The sequence below is a fragment of the Bidens hawaiensis genome, unplaced genomic scaffold (assembly GCF_021521415.1).
Source record: "Bidens hawaiensis isolate Kalapana, Puna unplaced genomic scaffold, B.hawaiensis_p1.1 tig00001461_1, whole genome shotgun sequence".
NCBI classification, from domain to species: domain Eukaryota; kingdom Viridiplantae; phylum Streptophyta; class Magnoliopsida; order Asterales; family Asteraceae; genus Bidens; species Bidens hawaiensis.
The window spans coordinates 1633089-1651320 of NW_027491082.1; the positions used below are offsets into that span (position 1 = coordinate 1633089).

Here is an 18232-nt window from a genome sequence, read left to right on the forward strand (position 1 = left end):
AACCCTTTTCTTACAAAAACCTACCCGACTATTTTACTCTGTTTTATAATAATAATAATAATAATAATAATAATAAGGGATGTTGGATTTTAATAATCCGAACTTTGGCCTATTGGCTGATATTAATTCCAACTTAAGAAACTCCCTACATTAATCCTAACCTTCACTCTATTGGCCTTCACGGAGTCTTTTCTTAGCGAGAACTAACCCGGTTAGTTTTAGAGTAAAATATATTAAGGAAGACAAACCAAAAATGTAATTTAACATAAAAACTCACCACTACAGCCACCGCCGCCGCCACCACCACCACCACCATCACCGCGACCGCGACCGCCACCACCGCGACCGACACCACCACCACCGCAACCGCCGACACTGACACTACCACCACTGACTTTAACCCATCAAGATTAACCTTCAAGTTCTAGCCCATTACATGTGTATTGTTCAAACTTTTGTAAATGCTACTTACAGACAACTTAATTCAAGATGTTCAAAGACATCACATATTAATTGTTTTACATGCCTCATTTATGGCTCAAGAAATAAATACGATGTTATCATGAACTTATCGGGCATGAAGGACGGTAATGGTCTCATCATTGACAGAGCTAACACCACCACTTGGTGATGTAGAGAGTAAGTTCCTTCCATAATTCAAGTGTCTAAATATGAATGCTGGCTGATTAGGAGAAGGAAGCATTGTTTCATGATTACTCAACATAAAAGCTACGTCAGTCATTGTAGGTCGATCACTAGCCAATTCTTGAACACACAAGATCCCAACATGGATGCATAAAAGAACTTCACGGGCATCAAATGAATCTCCTAAAGATGAGTCAACAATAGTCAATGCTTTGTCTTGTTTCCACAACTCCCAAACCTAACAACAATGCTAAGTATGAGAAAATTTGTTTGATGGTTGAATAATAACAAAAAAATATGTGATAAAAATTTGTCATGTACTTACATGCCCGATCAAATTAAGTGATTTATCCTTAGTGTCATTAGTGTAGCTGTTGTTTTTTTCTACCACTGATTATCTCCATAACTAAAACTCCAAAGCTGAAGACATCAGATTTGACTGAAAAAAGCCCTTCCATTGCATACTCCGGAGACATATAGCCACTACAATCATTTTATGTCATCGTTAGATAAATGCAACAAATTAAAGTTGAGTTGTGTTATAAAATGGAGAACTACACATACTATGTTCCAACAACTCTACGGGTTGTAGCTTCGTCCTCATCCCCTCCAAAGATTTTCGCCAATCCAAAATCAGAAATTTTAGGGTTTAAATTTGTATCTAACAAAACATTGCTTGCTTTTAGATCCCTATGGATTATCCTGAGTCTAGAATCGTGATGAAGATATAAAAGTCCTCGAACAATCCCCTGAATGATATGGAATCGTATCTTCCAATCTAAAAGAAATGCCCTTTCTTGATCTAGGACCAAACCATTTCATTAAAATATTTCAGAGTTTGAAAAAAAGATTTCGAAATTGAAGTAGTTGGAATTTAAGAACTTAATAGGTTAAACAACGAACCAAAGATGAAAGAATCCAAGCCTTTATTTGGTAAGTATTCATAAACTAACATCTTTTCTTCATTGTGAAAACAATATCCCATAAGCCGGACAAGGTTTCTGTGTTGAAGTTTCGCTATCAATGTTACTTCGTTTTTGAATTCTTGTATCCCTTGACTTGAACTTTGCGATAATCTTTTGATAGCAACTTCTTGCCCGCTTAGTAGCCTACCCTGAATAACTCATTCTTTATTAATTAACAATTATATTTAACCACAAAGGCCATATATAATCATTACCAAGATAGACAAGACGCTACCTTATACACAGAACCAAATCCACCTTCTCCAAGCTTGTTTAACGGAGAAAAGTTATTAGTTGCTACAACTATTGTGCTCAAATCAAACACTTCTAAATCAACACCTTTGCCAATATCGTTCTCCATGTTAGACCCTTCCAAGGTTTTTAAGTTTTTCTTGAAATCGAAGCCAACTTCACCTTCATTTTGTTTGGCTGCGTCAATCCATTAAAAGGTAATGAAAATTGGTATCTTAATGCATTTATGAGAGTTTCATTTTTTTTTCTTGGAGCATAAGTCAAAACCGTAAACCATGAAATTAGACGGACTGGCCAGAAAACAGCACAAACCATAAACACCAAAAAAAAATAAAATAAAAAAATAAAAACTATATGAGCAGAATGTAAGTACGTGTTTATACTACACATTCTTCATTGGTTTTTCTTATTTATCCACATAAATTATAATAATGTTAAATAACGTTTTAGACATTTAGGTGGAGTCACACATATGTCTAGGCCCTGTTGAACCCTTTTTTATTTTTTATTTTATTTTTTACTAGCTTTTGAACCCGTGTATGACATGAGATTTGTCAAGTAATAAAAATAAATAAGGTCCGTTATTGAAAAAGAAATGAACAAAATTAAAGGTATAAAGAAAATAAATTATATAATACAAATAATAAAAAGTCTATAATCTTAAATTTACAAATTAGAAAAAGTCTATTTATATACAACATTTGCCAAAATTGTTTTAACTTATTACTCACGGATAGTTATGATGAATGGCGTGGAGTTAGAGAATTAGAAGATAAATTATAACTCATTTGTTAATATTATTTTGACCCATGACCCATAGATATGTAGGATAAATAAGATGAGGAATTAGAGAATTATAAAGAAAATTATAATCCATCTTGTCAAAAATATTTTGACCCATAACCCATGCAAAGATATGATGAATGGGATGAAAGATTAGAAAGAAAATTATAACTCATTTATCAAAATGGTTTTGTCCAATAACCCAAGGATAGGTAGAATCAATGAGAGAAGAGATTAGACCAATAATAAATGTGAGATTGTCACATCATCTCAGTTATTTTCTTTATTAGTATTGTTAGATGTTAGATTAGATTATTATTATTATTATTATTATTATTATTATTATTATTTTTTTTTTTTTTTGCCAAAGATAACATGAATAAATTCTGACATACCATTTTTCTTCCTTGCGTAACAGTAAATGGAGACGCACAAGACAAACCCTGCTGCAATAACTGGCATCCCAAATACGAGAAATCGGGTTTTGTGCGATGTATTTGGCCTCTTTGACGAATACTTGGCTGAAATATAATATCATGAAATGATATGAGCTTATATGTTAACGACAAATCATTAAAAATAACCCTTGGAAATGTATTACGTTTCAAAGTGCTTGTCACTTGGTCGTTGGTACATCCATGGTAGTTAACCAGAAATATCCAAGATGACTTGAATTCATGACGAAAAATTATCATTATAAATACGGTAGTTAATTACACAGCCAATCCTTGTGATTTGGGCATATAACGGTTTTAACCAGCTCGTGATATTTAGGCGGCTAATGAAGACCAACAAGTGGCTACAAGTCTAAGTGGCATGGTCGTCTAACGATATATGAACTGGTTACTGGTATGCTAAATTTAGCCTACTGGTGACACGTGTTGCTTCACAATTGGTCAAAATGTGGGTCCCAATGTACTTTTTATGACTTTCAGTGCCAAAAGGTGTGAGCTAAGCGGCCTTAGCCTACTAGTCCGATGTGACGAGCTTTGATCGGCCTAGCCAGAAAGGAAATGACTGGAAAGGAGTAATTTCCAATGACTCTTGTAGAGATGAGTTGTCTATGCTATAGCTACACACCTCATTTGACACTCCATCATTAGATAGTCGTTTTAACAAAAAAGAAGTTCAACTTTGAAAGTTATTGGTCATGACGATCGTTTGAACAGTATCCGGACGAAAGTCTGACCATATTGGGGGGGGGGGGGGGAGGTTCAAACTTTACAGTTATTGTCAGTATAGTCGTTATATCCAAACAATCATTCTAACCATAGTCAAACTAGAATTTTTTTTGTCACTGTCATCCGATCTCTATCTGGATGGCTGTTTAAAACCTTTTAAGATTAGATGTTAGACCGTGTGTGCAGGTACTGCCACTTTGAAAATTTTGTGGTCAAGTATTTTGGTAACTTTCCTTGAAAGCAATGATTCGCCATTCAAAAAAAAAGAAAAAAACCATTAATAGATGGTGGCGTACCTAATTCATTGGCATCAACACGAATATAAAAAGACTGTCCTCCACCTGAAAACGTCCTTGTATCGTTCATGTCCCCGTACCATGTAAGACAACCTCCATCCTCGGCCCCTTTACTGATATCAGCAAGTGCATACCCCATGCATGTGCAATCTCTCAAGCACAACTCTTCGCACGCTTTTAATCCCAAAGTCATGTTCACATGTGCCGTTGATGTATCGGGTACCTTAACATGGGTCAACTCAACAAACCCGTCTCCACCCTTGCACATCAGTGTTCCAACCTTTCTCTTACACCCTTTGGAACCGTCCCCTATGTACTGGTCCTGTAGTGACTGTGGCTCGTATCCAGGAAGGCAATCACAATCAGAAGTGATCCATTTATTTGGATCACAAAAGCCAAAAGGACCACAATGGTTATAGCCATCACACTGTTCTTTTGGAGCTGACCAGATTACAGTCCACTTACGATCTGCCTTGTTCCACATTAACCTCTCCAAGGTTCCAGATTCAGTAACAACATATCTAGTATACATAGACGAGTTCAAGTTGATCATATGGTAAGTCGCCGCCTCCTTATCATCATTGCTTATGTAATTAACTTCAACGACAGAATCTTTCCCCATCAAGGGTACGCCGCTGAATCCAAGACCCGTCCATGAGCCGGCCCGCCAAATTCTTGTCATGCCTTTGACCAAGAACAACTGAGGTTTTCCAGCAAACTCCATTTGACTAGAATAATCCCCGACACCGGGATTCCCACTAGACTTCCAAGATGTAACCACCCGGTTCAAACACGTTTTCCTATCTAAGCCGAGCTTCATACCCGGAAGAAAGTTATTTGAAGGGTGATTGAAGAGGTAGGTCTCAGCAGAGCCCAGTTGGACCCGCAAGACTCACCTTGAAGAGGGACGTCTGCGCAAAGACCAACTGGTTCCGCAGGACCCACCATGCTCAGAGATGAAGACCTTACGCGCAGTACGCAAGCTGTTCCCGCAGGAAAAGCCTCCCAATGGTGAAGTACCCCGCCTGTTCCCGCATCTGCGGATACAAGCCATCAGGGAAGGCTACCCGCACTAATAGCAAGGCTACACGCACAAGGCACTAACTCTCAATAATTCAGTAGTCACCTGAGGGAATGAGCAAGGCGGGAATACTCCCGCCCAAATGAGCCAGTCCGTACGCTTCTGGAGGATTTTTTGTACTATACCTTCCAAGGTATGGACAAAATAGACAAGATCTGACCAAAGCAGCCCATGAACCAATCACAGGGTGACAGCTCACTGACAACAGTACGACGAGCAGCACGCTCTAGTACTTAATGTCACTATCAGTCGCTGCCTACTTACCAACCCTCATCGTGGCACATACATAGCCTGCAGTTGGTGGAAAAGGAATAGTACACAGCCGGCCATGTCACTATCAGCCGCTGCCTACCCACCAACCACCAGCATGGCACGTGCGTAGCCCACAGTTGGTAGAAAAGGAATATTATACAGCTGGCTGTACCTGCTTGGAAACCTACCTTCGGTTATAAATACTCCAACACCTTGGAACGGTATCAACACATCTTATCATATACTATCTCATACTCACATATCTGCTCTAGCTATTTCTCTTAATATACACTTATATTCAGAGCAATCTAGTCTGATTCTCACGCCGGAGGGTGGTCACAAGGAGGAACCCCCCCTTCTCAGTGACGAGCTCACGGTCTGTTTTGCAGGTCATCAGAAGAACAACCATCTTTGCCAGACCTAACCCTCGTGGGAAACATCTACTTAACCCCCAGATTATTCGTAATCTGCCGGGGCCATATAGTGTTTCTTCATTGGCGCCATCCGTGCATTAAGCTAGAACTAATTCTTTTTCTCAGTTTTTTCAAATTTCTGGAAAGATGGTTAAGGTTACTCCGATGCTAAGGCCACCGAGTGACCAAGAAACTCCGGTAACCACAACCCCAACTGCTGGGGGGAATACCGGCGAATACACGATTTTTACGAACACTACCCCGGTTACCCAAGTCGGGGCAAGTGCAGTAAACAACCCTCCCCTGGGATTCATTGATACCCAGGTAGAGAAGCAACAGACGAGGCTTCCCCGCCAAACACTGGATCAAGTTAAAGCGTGGGTGGAAGCACGTCAGAAGGAATTCCAAGCTGAGTTGGATGAACGCTTACGTTCACTCCAACAGGCTGACGAATTCGGAAGCACTCGACAACAGCTCAACATGAACAAGGAGTGCGAATACTTGGACGATGATTGGGAGGAGTCCGACAGTGACGCAAACCCTCGTCATAAGGCGAAAGGGAAGCGTAAGGAAACGGACTTCCAACCAAGAAGGAATTTTGGAGAAACCTTCAAACCAAGGAACGCGGGGGGAAACCCACGTGACTTCTCCAAAACCTTTAGACCAACTGTTGCAAATGCGGGAACGTCCAAGTTTGCAAGGGACATTGCGGAAGCAATCGCCCCGAAGAGTGCCAAACAGATGTCCAACATCGGCACTTATGATGGTATATCTGACCCAGACGATCACTTGAACAGATTCATAGCAGGGGCAACCGTCAGCAACCGGACGGAACCCACGTGGTGTTATATGTTCCAGATGACGCTGGTTGGAGCGGCCAGGGCGTGGTTTGATCGTTTACCGGTCCACCACATCTATGATTGGGCGGATTTCCAACACAAGTTCAGCCAGCACTTCAGTCAACAGAGGAAATATACTGAAGAGCAGTGGATGATCCTCAACTGCGTTAGAGAGGAGGATGAATCTTTACTAGACTTCATCACTCGCTTCAACTCGAAGAAGCTGAGTCTGGGCACCATAAGCGAAGATCTTGTTCGCAGCGCTTTCATCCAGGGCGCCGAATACCCAGAGCTTATCCGCACGTTGACGGGTAAAGACGGCATGCCATCCACATGGGATGCCATCATGACAGCAGCTAAACGTTTCGCGGAAACGGAAAAGCAACTGGGTAGAGATCTTCCCCAGAGCACAAACCTCTACACGCAGAGGACTAGAGAAAACAATGTCCGGACCGCCCGGCACAACAAAAAGAGGAAGCTAGGTATTTGGCAGTCAAGGGTAAACTTTGACACCTCATCCAGCTCTCGCCCTCTAGTAGGCGGAAGGGATAACACGCACCCATCAAGCCGAAAACCCCGGTGGACGCCACTCACCAAAAGCGTCACGGAGATATTTGCCACCGAAAAACTCCCATAGCCAAAAGCTCCAATGATCCGGCAGCGACATAACGCGGATCAGAGCAAATCCTGTGACTTCCACGGGACAAAGGGTCACACCACTGAGGAGTGTACATCCTTGAAGGATATTGTTGAAACATTCGTCAAGGATGGAAGACTTACACACCTTGTGGCATCAATCAAGAATGGAGGGAGGAATGATAACCGATACAAAGGCAACGGACGAAATCCCGTTGACATCAGCATCCACATTGTTCATAGTAACGTCCGAGGAAGAAAAAGACGAACGACAGAACCATGCGCGTGGAAGGAAGCTGAGGTGCGCTTCCCGCGAGTGCCAGGAGGACCCAGCAAAGAAGGCCCTATCGTCATCAAAAGCCAGCTGGGGCACTACATTACTTCCCGCACTCTTGCTGACAACGACGCCTCGTCAACGGTTATGTACAGGAAGTTCTTCGACAAGCTAGACGACGAAGACAAGGAACGCCTGGAAACGGTCTACGCCTCGATGGAAGGATTCGACGGCAGCACAAACACCCCCCTGGGTATCCTATCTTTCCCCGTCATTCTCACAGACGGGAAACACTCCCACACAGAAGACGTGGACTTTGTCGTAATAAGGAAGCCACACCACACGTACGACATTCTCTTCGGGAGAGATGGGATGGCAAGATTCAGTGCCGTGGTATCTTCAGTCCATGGCATGATGGGATGGCCAACAGCTGAGGGTGTAGCGATGATCCCCGGTATTCCCCAGGTATGCATCGCATTTGTCTCATCTGAACCCAAACCAAAGATGGCTAAACCAACCATCACCGAACCAGAAGAATGGGCCTTCAATGGCAAATACCCTGACCAGGCTGTTACCATTGGCCCAACAATCACTGATCCTACGCGCACCTTACTCAAACGCTTACTACAGAAAAACGCTGACATCTTCGCGTGGACACCAGCTGACATGACTGGTGTACCTCGAAGTAAGGCAGAGCATAAGCTCAAGTGTGACCCGGCTTTTACGCCAGTCGTACAAAAGCGCAGAGTAATGGGGGCGGAACAAGCTAACGCGTGTAGAACCCAAGTCAAGGAACTCCTTGACGCGGGCATCGTACGCGTTAGCAGATATCAAACATGGGTTGAAAATCCCGTCATGGTACCGAAATCTAACAAACAATGGCGCATGTGCATAGATTTCAAAGACTTAAACAAAGCATGCCCCAAAGATTGTTATCCGTTACCCGAAATTGACCTTAAGGTAGATTCGTTAGCACCGTTTCGCCTTAAATGCTTCCTTGATGCGTATAAGGGGTACCATCAAATCCACATGGCCGTTGACGATCAGGACAAAACCGCATTTCGGATGCCCGATGACACCTTTTTTTATCAAATGATGCCATTCGGACTTAAGAATGCCGGATCCACATACCAACGCCTGATGGACAAAGAGTTTCATGCCCAAATTGGGAGGAACTTGGAAGTCTACATGGATGACTTGGTCATCAAAATCCCTGAGCCAGAAGCGATGTTGAAAGACATCGAAGAAACTTTCAACACGCTCAGAAAGATAAACATGAAGCTCAATCCGAGCAAGTGTTCCTTTGGGATGGAAGAAGGGAAGTTCTTAGGAGTCATTGTTACTAAAGATGGCTTCAGAGCGAACCCTGAAAAGGTCGAAGCCATTATCAAAATGGAATCACCTACTACCATCAAGCAAGCTCAGACACTGAATGGACGACTAGTCGCACTTAACCGCTTTTTGGCAAACCATGCGGATAGGTCGTTCCCATTCGTGTCAACATTGAGAAACTGTTTAAAGAAAATGCACTTCCGCTGGACACCAGAAGCGGAAGTAGCTTTTCAGGAAATTCGGTTACGCTTGATCGAACTCCCAACTCTCACAGCACCAGAAGCGGGGGAGGAATTAATCCTATACCTTTCCGCCACAGATAGAGCAACCGGGGCAGTCCTGCTAGTAGAGCGGAAAGGCATCCAGATGCCAATCTACTATGTTAGCCGTGTCCTAACAGACGTGGAAACCCGGTACTCTACCCTGGAAAAATTAATCTTAGCACTTGTACAGGCTTCACGCAGGCTAAGACGATATTTCCAAGGTCACCCAATCACCATTCTCACCAACTTCAAACTTGCAAACGTTCTAGGCAAACCCGAGTTGTCGGGACGCCTAGCCAAATGGGCAATTGAGTTGGGGGAATACGCGATAAACTACAAGCCAAGACCAACCATAAAAGGCCAGGTCTTGGCCGACTTTATTGCAGAAGTCCCCGCTTCGCGGGAGAAAGAGTGCCAGGAGGAGGCTCAACCCTCTCCAGCACAAGACATCGATGATGTCTGGCGACTCTACACTGATGGAGCAACCAACAACGAGGGTTCAGGCGCAGGGTTGAAACTAACCAACCCAGCAGGCCAAGAATACACTTATGCTATTCGACTGGATTTTCCAAGTACGAATAACGAAGCGGAGTATGAAGCATTCTTGGCCGGGCTGAGAATTGCGCGTAAGATGGGAGTGAAAAACTTGGAAGCCCACGTGGATTCCATGTTAATAGCCAACCAAATAAACGGGACGTACACGGCCGTGAACGACACAATGGCCCTATACCTCGCACAAGCAAAAACCCTTATGCGTGATTTTAACGATTGTAAAGTCATACACGTCAAGCGTAGCGAAAACAAATCTGCGGATGCGTTAAGCAAGCTTGCATCATTAGCCTTCACCCACTTGGGAAAGGACATCCGCATTGAACTCCTTGGAGCACCATCAGTCCCGCACAAGGAAATCTGTGTCATCCAAACCGGCACAGAAACGTGGATGACACCAATAATAAATTACCTTGCGGCGGGTATACTGCCAGAGTCAAAAACACAGGCAAGAAAAATACGCTGTAAAGCACTGAACTATCAACTCATCGATGATATCCTTTACAGACGTAACTTTCTTGGCCCACTCCTAAGATGCGTGGACAACCAAGATGCTGGCTACCTCCTAAGGGAAGTGCACGAGGGCATCTGTGGAGTACACGCAGGTCCACGCGCTGTTGTAGCTAAGCTAAACAACGCGGGATACTTTTGGCCGGGGATGCATACGGATGCGCTGGCATACATCAGAAAGTGTAGGTCTTGCCAACTCTACGCACCCAACACGCATCGCCCGAAGAATGAACTTGTTCCAGTCACCTCTTCATGGCCATTTCAGAAGTGGGCCATCGATGTGACAGGTCCATTTCCCACAGCAGCAGGGAACGTTCAGTTTCTAGTGGTAGCCATCGACTACTTCACCAAGTGGATAGAAGCAAAACCCTTAGCCCAAACAACCGCAAAACATATCAAAAAATTTATTTGGGAATTTATTATTTGTCGTTTTGGACTTCCACAGAATTTGGTGAGCGATAACGGCACCAACTTTGCTGACAAGAAGCTACAAAAGTGGCTGGAAGAACTTCAAATCACCCACACCTTTACCTCAGTGGCGCACCCACAGGGTAATGGTGAGGTGGAAAGAGCAAATAAGAGCATCGTCGACGGCATAAAGAAAAGACTCTTGGAACACAGATCCGGCTGGGTGGACGAAGTTCCACACGTCCTTTGGGCAAACAGAACGCTGAAAAAGGCCAGTACGGGAGAAACCCCGTTCAGCCTCACTTATGGCACTGAAGCCATGGTCCCGGTCGAAATTGGTTTACCCTCACCAAGGGTCTTGATTCAGCCAGAAGACAATGATGCGGAAAGACGGTTAGACCTTATGCTAACCGAAGAACGCAGAGACTTAGCCGCAGCGCGTGAAGAGAACTACAAGCGACAAATGCAAAAGTACTACAACACGCGGGTAAAACTCTGCAACTTCAATGTCGGAGACTACATACTGCGTAACAACGAGGCTTCGAACCAAGAACGCCCAGGAAAGCTGGCCCCGGTCTGGGAAGGGCCATACATTATCAAAGAAGTTTTGGGAAAGGGCGCATACCGGCTCGAAAGGCTCGATGGCACCCCCATCCCAAGAACATGGAATGAAGCTCAATTACGCAAATGTTACATGTAGATCAACTCCAAACTTGTAAAGAAAAGGCCTAGAGCCACTTCTAATGGAAATGATTCTCCTTTATCACATTGTGTTGATAGCCTTACCTCTATACTTATGAACTTTCCACACTGATATGCCGGTATTCACCGCATAAATAAGTGTGAAAAGAAGTAAGTCGTTGCGTGTGGAAGGCGGCAAAACCCGCATAAACACAAAAAACGGCAAAAATTTCTAAGAAAAAGATGAGGAAAACCTTCACGCAGGTCAGTTATAGGTGAAGTTTGGTCATCCCACTAAATGAAAGTGACGGTCCTACCCGCATAATCATGATAGAGGATACCGAACATAAACCTATTGACAACCGCGCGTCGAAAGGTTAACTTATTTAAAACACTTAGAAAATTTCTAAGGAAAAGATGAGGAAAACCTTCACGCAGGTCAGATATAGGTAAAATTTAGCCACCCTAAGTGAAAGTGACGGTCTTACCCGCACAATCACGAAAGATGAAGCAAAACTTTAACCTATTATCTGCCACGTTGAGAAGTTAACTTATCCAAAGTAATCAAGAAATTGCTAAGTTAAACCAAAATATGCGTGAAACAAAACATATAAGGTTTACAAGGCAAGGCATTAACAAATAATATATATTCCATCAAAATTCAAATATTACAAGAATTGCTGGGCACATACCCGCATGCAAAAATATAAATCTATTCTAACAGTGGGAAGGGATCTAAAGGTTCAAACTTCAGGACCACTCCCTCCAAACCCACTTGAACCCGCACCATCAGTTGGCTGTGGCGGTTCAAGGAAAGTCTTGAGAATAGTTAGCCCATCATCAGCAGCAGCAATTTCGTTCACCTTCTCCATCACTGGATGCGGGAAGGCAGCATACTGGTTCACTGCTTGGTCGTAAGCAGCTTCAGTGTCCACGTCATAAAGAGGGAAGTTGGAAGGCGGGATGCCCTTCTCAACAAACCCCAGACCAAGCAGGAAACCAGCCTTTTCCCCATCATCATGGGAAGCGTTGAGGGATGCGCTCATGGCATCGTCATAGGATGTGTTTGTGAAGACCCGATGCACAACCTACAAAAAATATGTATGTATCAAAAACTTTTCTTCTAAGTATAAAGAAAAGCATAAAGATATTATGAAGCTACGCATACCTGCGACAACGCTTCTCGTAAAAGCCATTCCTTGGTGATCAGAGCTTCCTAGATAGCGGCTTGAGATTCCTGGAGGGCAGCTTGAGCTTGGTCACGGGCGCGTTCGGCTTCATTTTGGTTAAGGTTGGCAAACAACACTTCTTTAGCTGCAGCCTCTTCAACGCCCTTCAGCTTACGCTTAGTGTGGTCAAGCATACCCCTCTGGTCCAAGATCTCTTGGAGCTTCTTGGCGTCTTCCATGGCCAAGGCATCATGAGCCTGCTGGAGCCTCTCTAGTTTGGCTTTAAGCTCCTCATTCTCGGCGCGCAGAGGCTCAGCAATGGCTTCAGCTTTGGTGGCCCTCTCGGTCGCGTTCCGCGCAGTTTCCTTAGCCAACCTAAGCTGTTCGTTAACAGCTTGGGTAGCCTTGGAACGGGCCTCGAGCCGGGCCTGAACTTCAACCTCGAGGGCCTTGAAGGCCTTTTCCTTATCCGCAGCAATGGCGGAAAGTCTCCTGTTCTCCTCCCGGATAGCCCGCGCCTGAGCCACTTCCTGGCTACGCGCCGTCTTTAACTAGTCGTTTTCACGACAAAGCAACTCGACGCGCGGCTGCATCCGGGCAAGGAGAATCCGAAGCTCATTTGTCAGCCTACCCTCCTGGTAGCTAGACATGGCTTCCCCCAACGCACCACTTGGGGCTGTGTGACGCGCCCACTCGACGCAGTCCACAGCTGTTCGAAGGGTTGTTCCCCGGCGGATGTTCCACCGTGGAACATACACCTCATTGGAATCCGAAACTATAAAAACAAAAAACAGTTAGGAAAAGATGATAAAAAAAATATAATAAGCCAAAATAACCCTACGCACCTGTAGGGTCGACAACAGGCCGGTAGCCGCCAAACCCATCACCCGAACCTAAGGGATATCCATCCAAGAGGTCAGGGAGATGGGAAGGAGGCAAAGACTGGCTAGAAGCCCCAACCCTGAACGCACCTGAGGGACCGGCCGTAGTCGCCGGCGCTGGAGGAGGCATTGTAGAGGCCCCTGCGGTAGAAACCAACGGAGGTGAACTCACTGGAGGTGAACTCACAACCGTGGCCGTAGCTGCGGAAGAACCCGCAGGATAAACCACCGCCGGCTCAGTGAAGGATTCCGTGAAGATGGCACTGACAGCCGGCGGGGATGATGTTACAGTTGGAACAGTTGCCTCAACGGGATGAGCAACTGAAACAATGCTGCAAACAGGCGCAGCCGCCTGGGTCATCGCCTCGGGTAGGTTGACCAAACCTACTGTCATGGGTCCAGAGACGCTCCTTCCCGCTCCACTCGGGAATGCGGTTGCATCCACGCCTGCACGAAGACGATATATAAGTATGATGGCGGAAAGATATGCAGTTAAGCTGAATATAATTTATACTTACGAGTTTTATTGAGCTTGAAGGTTCTGACAGGCGGGGACGAACCCGATGGAGCCGGCCTCTTCATGCCGGTCATCGTCGTCGTACTGGGCTGCCCGGAGGTGACAGCTGTCTCAACCTCCGGAACAGTGGTCTCACCACCCCCAGGGTTCCCCGCCGCCTCCTCGCTTTCAGTCTCGGAGTCAGACTGATTTCCTAGGTCGACGGCGGAGGTAACCTTCGCCTTGCCCTTCGCGCCAGTAGCCTTCTTCTTCCTCACGAAGAAAGGACCATCTGCGGATTCCTCATCAGAAGATGACAAAATTAGAGGAATTCCAGCATAGGTTTGAGCATTGAGAGGGCGAGGGTTAAAGAGTCCCTTACCTGGCCGCGTGGCGCTCAGAATCTCGTGGCCCGGCGGGTAGACCTCCACAAACCGATCCGCCGTTTGCTCCGGGATGGGCAACTCGTTCTCGTCAAGATCACGAGTACCCAACCGAGCGGGACCACCGCTCCCCCGCGGCTGCAGAAGAGACTGCAAGTTGTTTCCCTCTGAAGATAAAAAGAAAGAAATGGTTAGAACAAAAACCCTAAATTAGCAAATAATATGAAGCATATCGTAAGGGATAGAGTTCAAACCGTATTCGAGGACGATGGGAATCTGTGGCGCCTCTGCCCCAGCATCTTTCCACACCCGGCTCATACCGAGCATCACCATCCCAGACTCCGCAAAGCGGTAAACCGGAGTCTGGATCTGGGAGATCTTAGTGAACCATTCCGCCTTTTGGTAATTGGAGGCGTGAAGGCTAGGGAGCGCCCTCCCGTTCTTGAACGTCATCGCAATGGGGACGACGCAAGCGGAGATGTAGAAAAACTCCCGCTTCCAAGACCGAAGACCGCGCTCGGTAGCGCAGATCTTCAAACCCTTGATCCGAGTGACCAAGGTATACCAGCCCTGGATGCACCTCCAGGAGTAGAAGGTCATCAGGCGGTCGACGCAGTGCTCAACGCCCAGAATATGGCACACCCATTCAAAGTGGCGATCCTTAGCGATCGCCATCGGGTGCACCTCCGTCAAATGTACACCGTGTCTCTCCAGAACACGGTATACGAACTTCGTTAATGGGAATCTGAGATTCCCATATATGAAGAATGAAGCATAAACCCCTATCTTGCCCTTGGGGGCATCGTACACCGTCTGGTGAGGCTCAGGAAACTCAGGCTCGAAAGGCTCGAGCATGAACTTCTTGATGATGTACTTGTACAGGTCGACGGTAAGAGCACACTGGCACTCGCCAGCAGTACTCTTATCGTCCTTATCAGACGCGGACATTGGGTTCTCGGTGTACACCTCAGACTCCTCGGCAGTAGCCTCAGGATCATGAATGGAAGACATGTTTTGGATGTAAAGAACGATTTCAGGAGAATGCTCGACGGAAAAGTTAGAGTATTCACCGGAAATCGTTTAGAAGAAGAAGAGTGAAGTGAATGTGTGGATTAAGATGCACCCTCTCCCCCTTTATATACTCATCGCAATGAATGCGATGAATTTAATGCGGATGAGAGAGAAAGCGCAGGTGCAATGAAACTATGACACGTGGAAAGAGCAAGCTGGCAACAGCTGTTGAAAGGACACGCGCCGTAAAATTCGCGCCCACGCGCCTGAAAAAGCGTCTGGAATGACCATATACCATCACGTCACCATAACTTCTTGCACGTCCTGAAACTGTCAGAAGAAACCGTCGGACGACGCTAACGTCCCTTCAACAGTTTGGACTGTTCTTATCCTTTCACCAACTCTTCGAATTTCAAAGATTCAAAAAGATTCAAAAATAAGAGGGAATATACCCCCTTACCTTGGTAACCAAGAAACCGTAAGACAAGTGCGGGTACAGTGTCAAGGCGAAACCCTTCACATACTTAGCACCTGCAGGGAATTGAAGCCAAGAATACCTTGGTAACCAAGAAACCGTAAGACAAGTGCGGGTACAGTGTCAACGCAAAACTCTTCACATATTTAGCACCTGCAGGGAATTGAAGCCAAGAATACCTTGGAAGTCAAGTAACTATAAGACGAGTGCGGGTACAGTGTCAAGGCGAAACCCTTCACATACTTAGCACTTGCAGGGAATTAAAACCAAGAAGGATCTTCTGGGCCATGCTTGTGGAAAGGGAAATAACATCCCCGCATAGCAGGAACGTTGAGAACTAGATTGTTTGAAGCTCCAAGATGGAATTGGTTGTTTAACATAATTGATCACTATGTCAAACTACCAAAACCTTGTGGAGAATCTACACAAGTGAAACTCAACGCTCCTGACTTACGAGGAAGTTACACACCTACCCGCATCATACCCAAAGATCAAGCAGAAAAGTCGGGAATTTCTGCACGTGACATTAGGGAAACCGCGGGAAGAATCCCCACGGACAACCTTAAAACTAAAAACCCTTTTCAAAACCCCTTGCTTAAGTCCAAAAGTTCACCTCACTTATTAACAATTCATGAGAAGAACATTGGACTGGGGGAACTTGAAGAGGTAGGTCTCAGCAGAGCCCAGTTGGACCCGCAAGACTCACCTTTAAGAGGGACGTCTGCGCAAAGACCAACTGGTTCCGCATGACCCACCATGCTCAGAAATGAAGACCTTACGCGCAGTACGCAAGCTGTTCCCGCAGGAAAAGCCTCCCAATGGTGAAGTACCCCGCCTGTTCCCGCATCTGCGGATACAAGCCATCAGGGAAGGCTACCCGCACTAATAGCAAGGCTACACGCACAAGGCACTAACTCTCAATAATTCAGTAGTCACCTGAAGGAATGAGCAAGGCGGGAATACTCCCGCCCAAATGAGCCAGTCCGTACGCTTCTGGAGGATCTTTTGTACTATACCTGCCAAGGTATGGACAAAATAGACAAGATCTGACCAAAGCAGCCCATGAATCAATCACAGGGTGACAGCTCACTGACAACAGTACGACGAGCAGCACGCTCTAGTACTTAATGTCATTATCAGCCGCTGCCTACTTACCAACCCTCATCGTGGCACGTACATAGCCTGCAGTTGGTGGAAAAGGAATAGTACACAGCCGGCCATGTCACTATCAGCCGCTGCCTACCTACCAACCACCAGCATGGCACGTGCGTAGCCCACAGTTGGTAGAAAAGGAATATTATACAGCTGGCTGTACCTGCTTGGAAACCTACCTTCGGTTATAAATACTCCAACACCTTGGAACGGTATCAACACATCTTATCATATACTATCTCATACTCACATATCTGCTCTAGCTATTTCTCTTAATATACACTTATATTCAGAGCAATCTAGTCTGATTCTCACGCCGGAGGGTGGTCACAAGGAGGAACCCACCCCCCTTCTCAGTGACGAGCCACGGTCTGTTTTGCAGGTCATCAGAAGAACAACCATCTTTGCCAGACCTAACCCTCGTGGGAAACATCTACTTAACCCCCAGATTATCCGTAATCTTCCGGGGCCAAATAGTGTTTCTTCAGTGATCAAAGCTTTGCCACAAATAAACGTCTTTGTTAAGGCTTTGAAACAACACCAAATTCCCCGAATCTAATAACTGAGCTGAAAAAAGACGATCACTCTCCACTCCGGAAATGTTGGTTGACCAAAACATAAAACTTTGATTTATTTCGCGCAAGACGAGGTTCCCGGTTTGATCAACGGAAAGGATACCAGAGGAGTTGGTGATGGGACGGTCTCTATTGGCAACCCAAACAACGGTATGTTCCGATATCTTGTTATACCAGATACCCACGTATTTGTCGGTGGAGTTTGCGGGGCTAAAAAATCCAAGAGCAAAAGTTTCTCCATTAGAGACCAAAATATCCCCATCTTTAACTGGTTGAGTGAGTGTGATGGTGTCGATACAAGTGCAAAACCCGAAAACCACAAAGATTAACACAACTACTAGAATTCCTATTTCTGGTAACATGTTCTCTTTCGTTTAATTCTTCGGATGCTTGTTGTCTGTTTGATGTTCAAAAGAAACAATGTATGAGAATCTCGATTAAATATCTAAGAAGATAGATGAGTATGGAAGCTGTTTCTCACTTTTATGTATTTATTTCTATTGTTCTAATAATTAATGTGTTTGGATGTCGGCCATAAAAAGTTATTCGGCTTAAGAATGGTTTGACACAGCTGGGCCGTCTCATAATTAACACAGCTGGGTCAATGGACCAGTCGCTGAATGCAATAAAAACTCTCTATAAATTGATCACATATATAGCTTTCAAATACTGTGGCCCAAATTAAATTATACCGGCCCACTGAAGCAAAAACACATGCAATTCTTAAAGT

At 45.1% G+C, this 18232-nt stretch overlaps 1 pseudogene across 1 annotated transcript; it reads right to left on the reverse strand.

Moving 5' to 3' along the window:
* Positions 1 to 568: 568 nt before the first annotated feature.
* LOC143577707 (G-type lectin S-receptor-like serine/threonine-protein kinase RKS1) lies at positions 569 to 17872 on the reverse strand (annotated as a pseudogene). Its single transcript, XR_013143150.1, has 8 exons — positions 17420 to 17872; positions 4123 to 4971; positions 3041 to 3166; positions 1846 to 2039; positions 1549 to 1759; positions 1210 to 1447; positions 971 to 1128; positions 569 to 883 (listed from the first exon to the last, which is right to left on the reverse strand). The product of XR_013143150.1 is annotated as a G-type lectin S-receptor-like serine/threonine-protein kinase RKS1 (transcript).
* Positions 17873 to 18232: the final 360 nt, after the last annotated feature.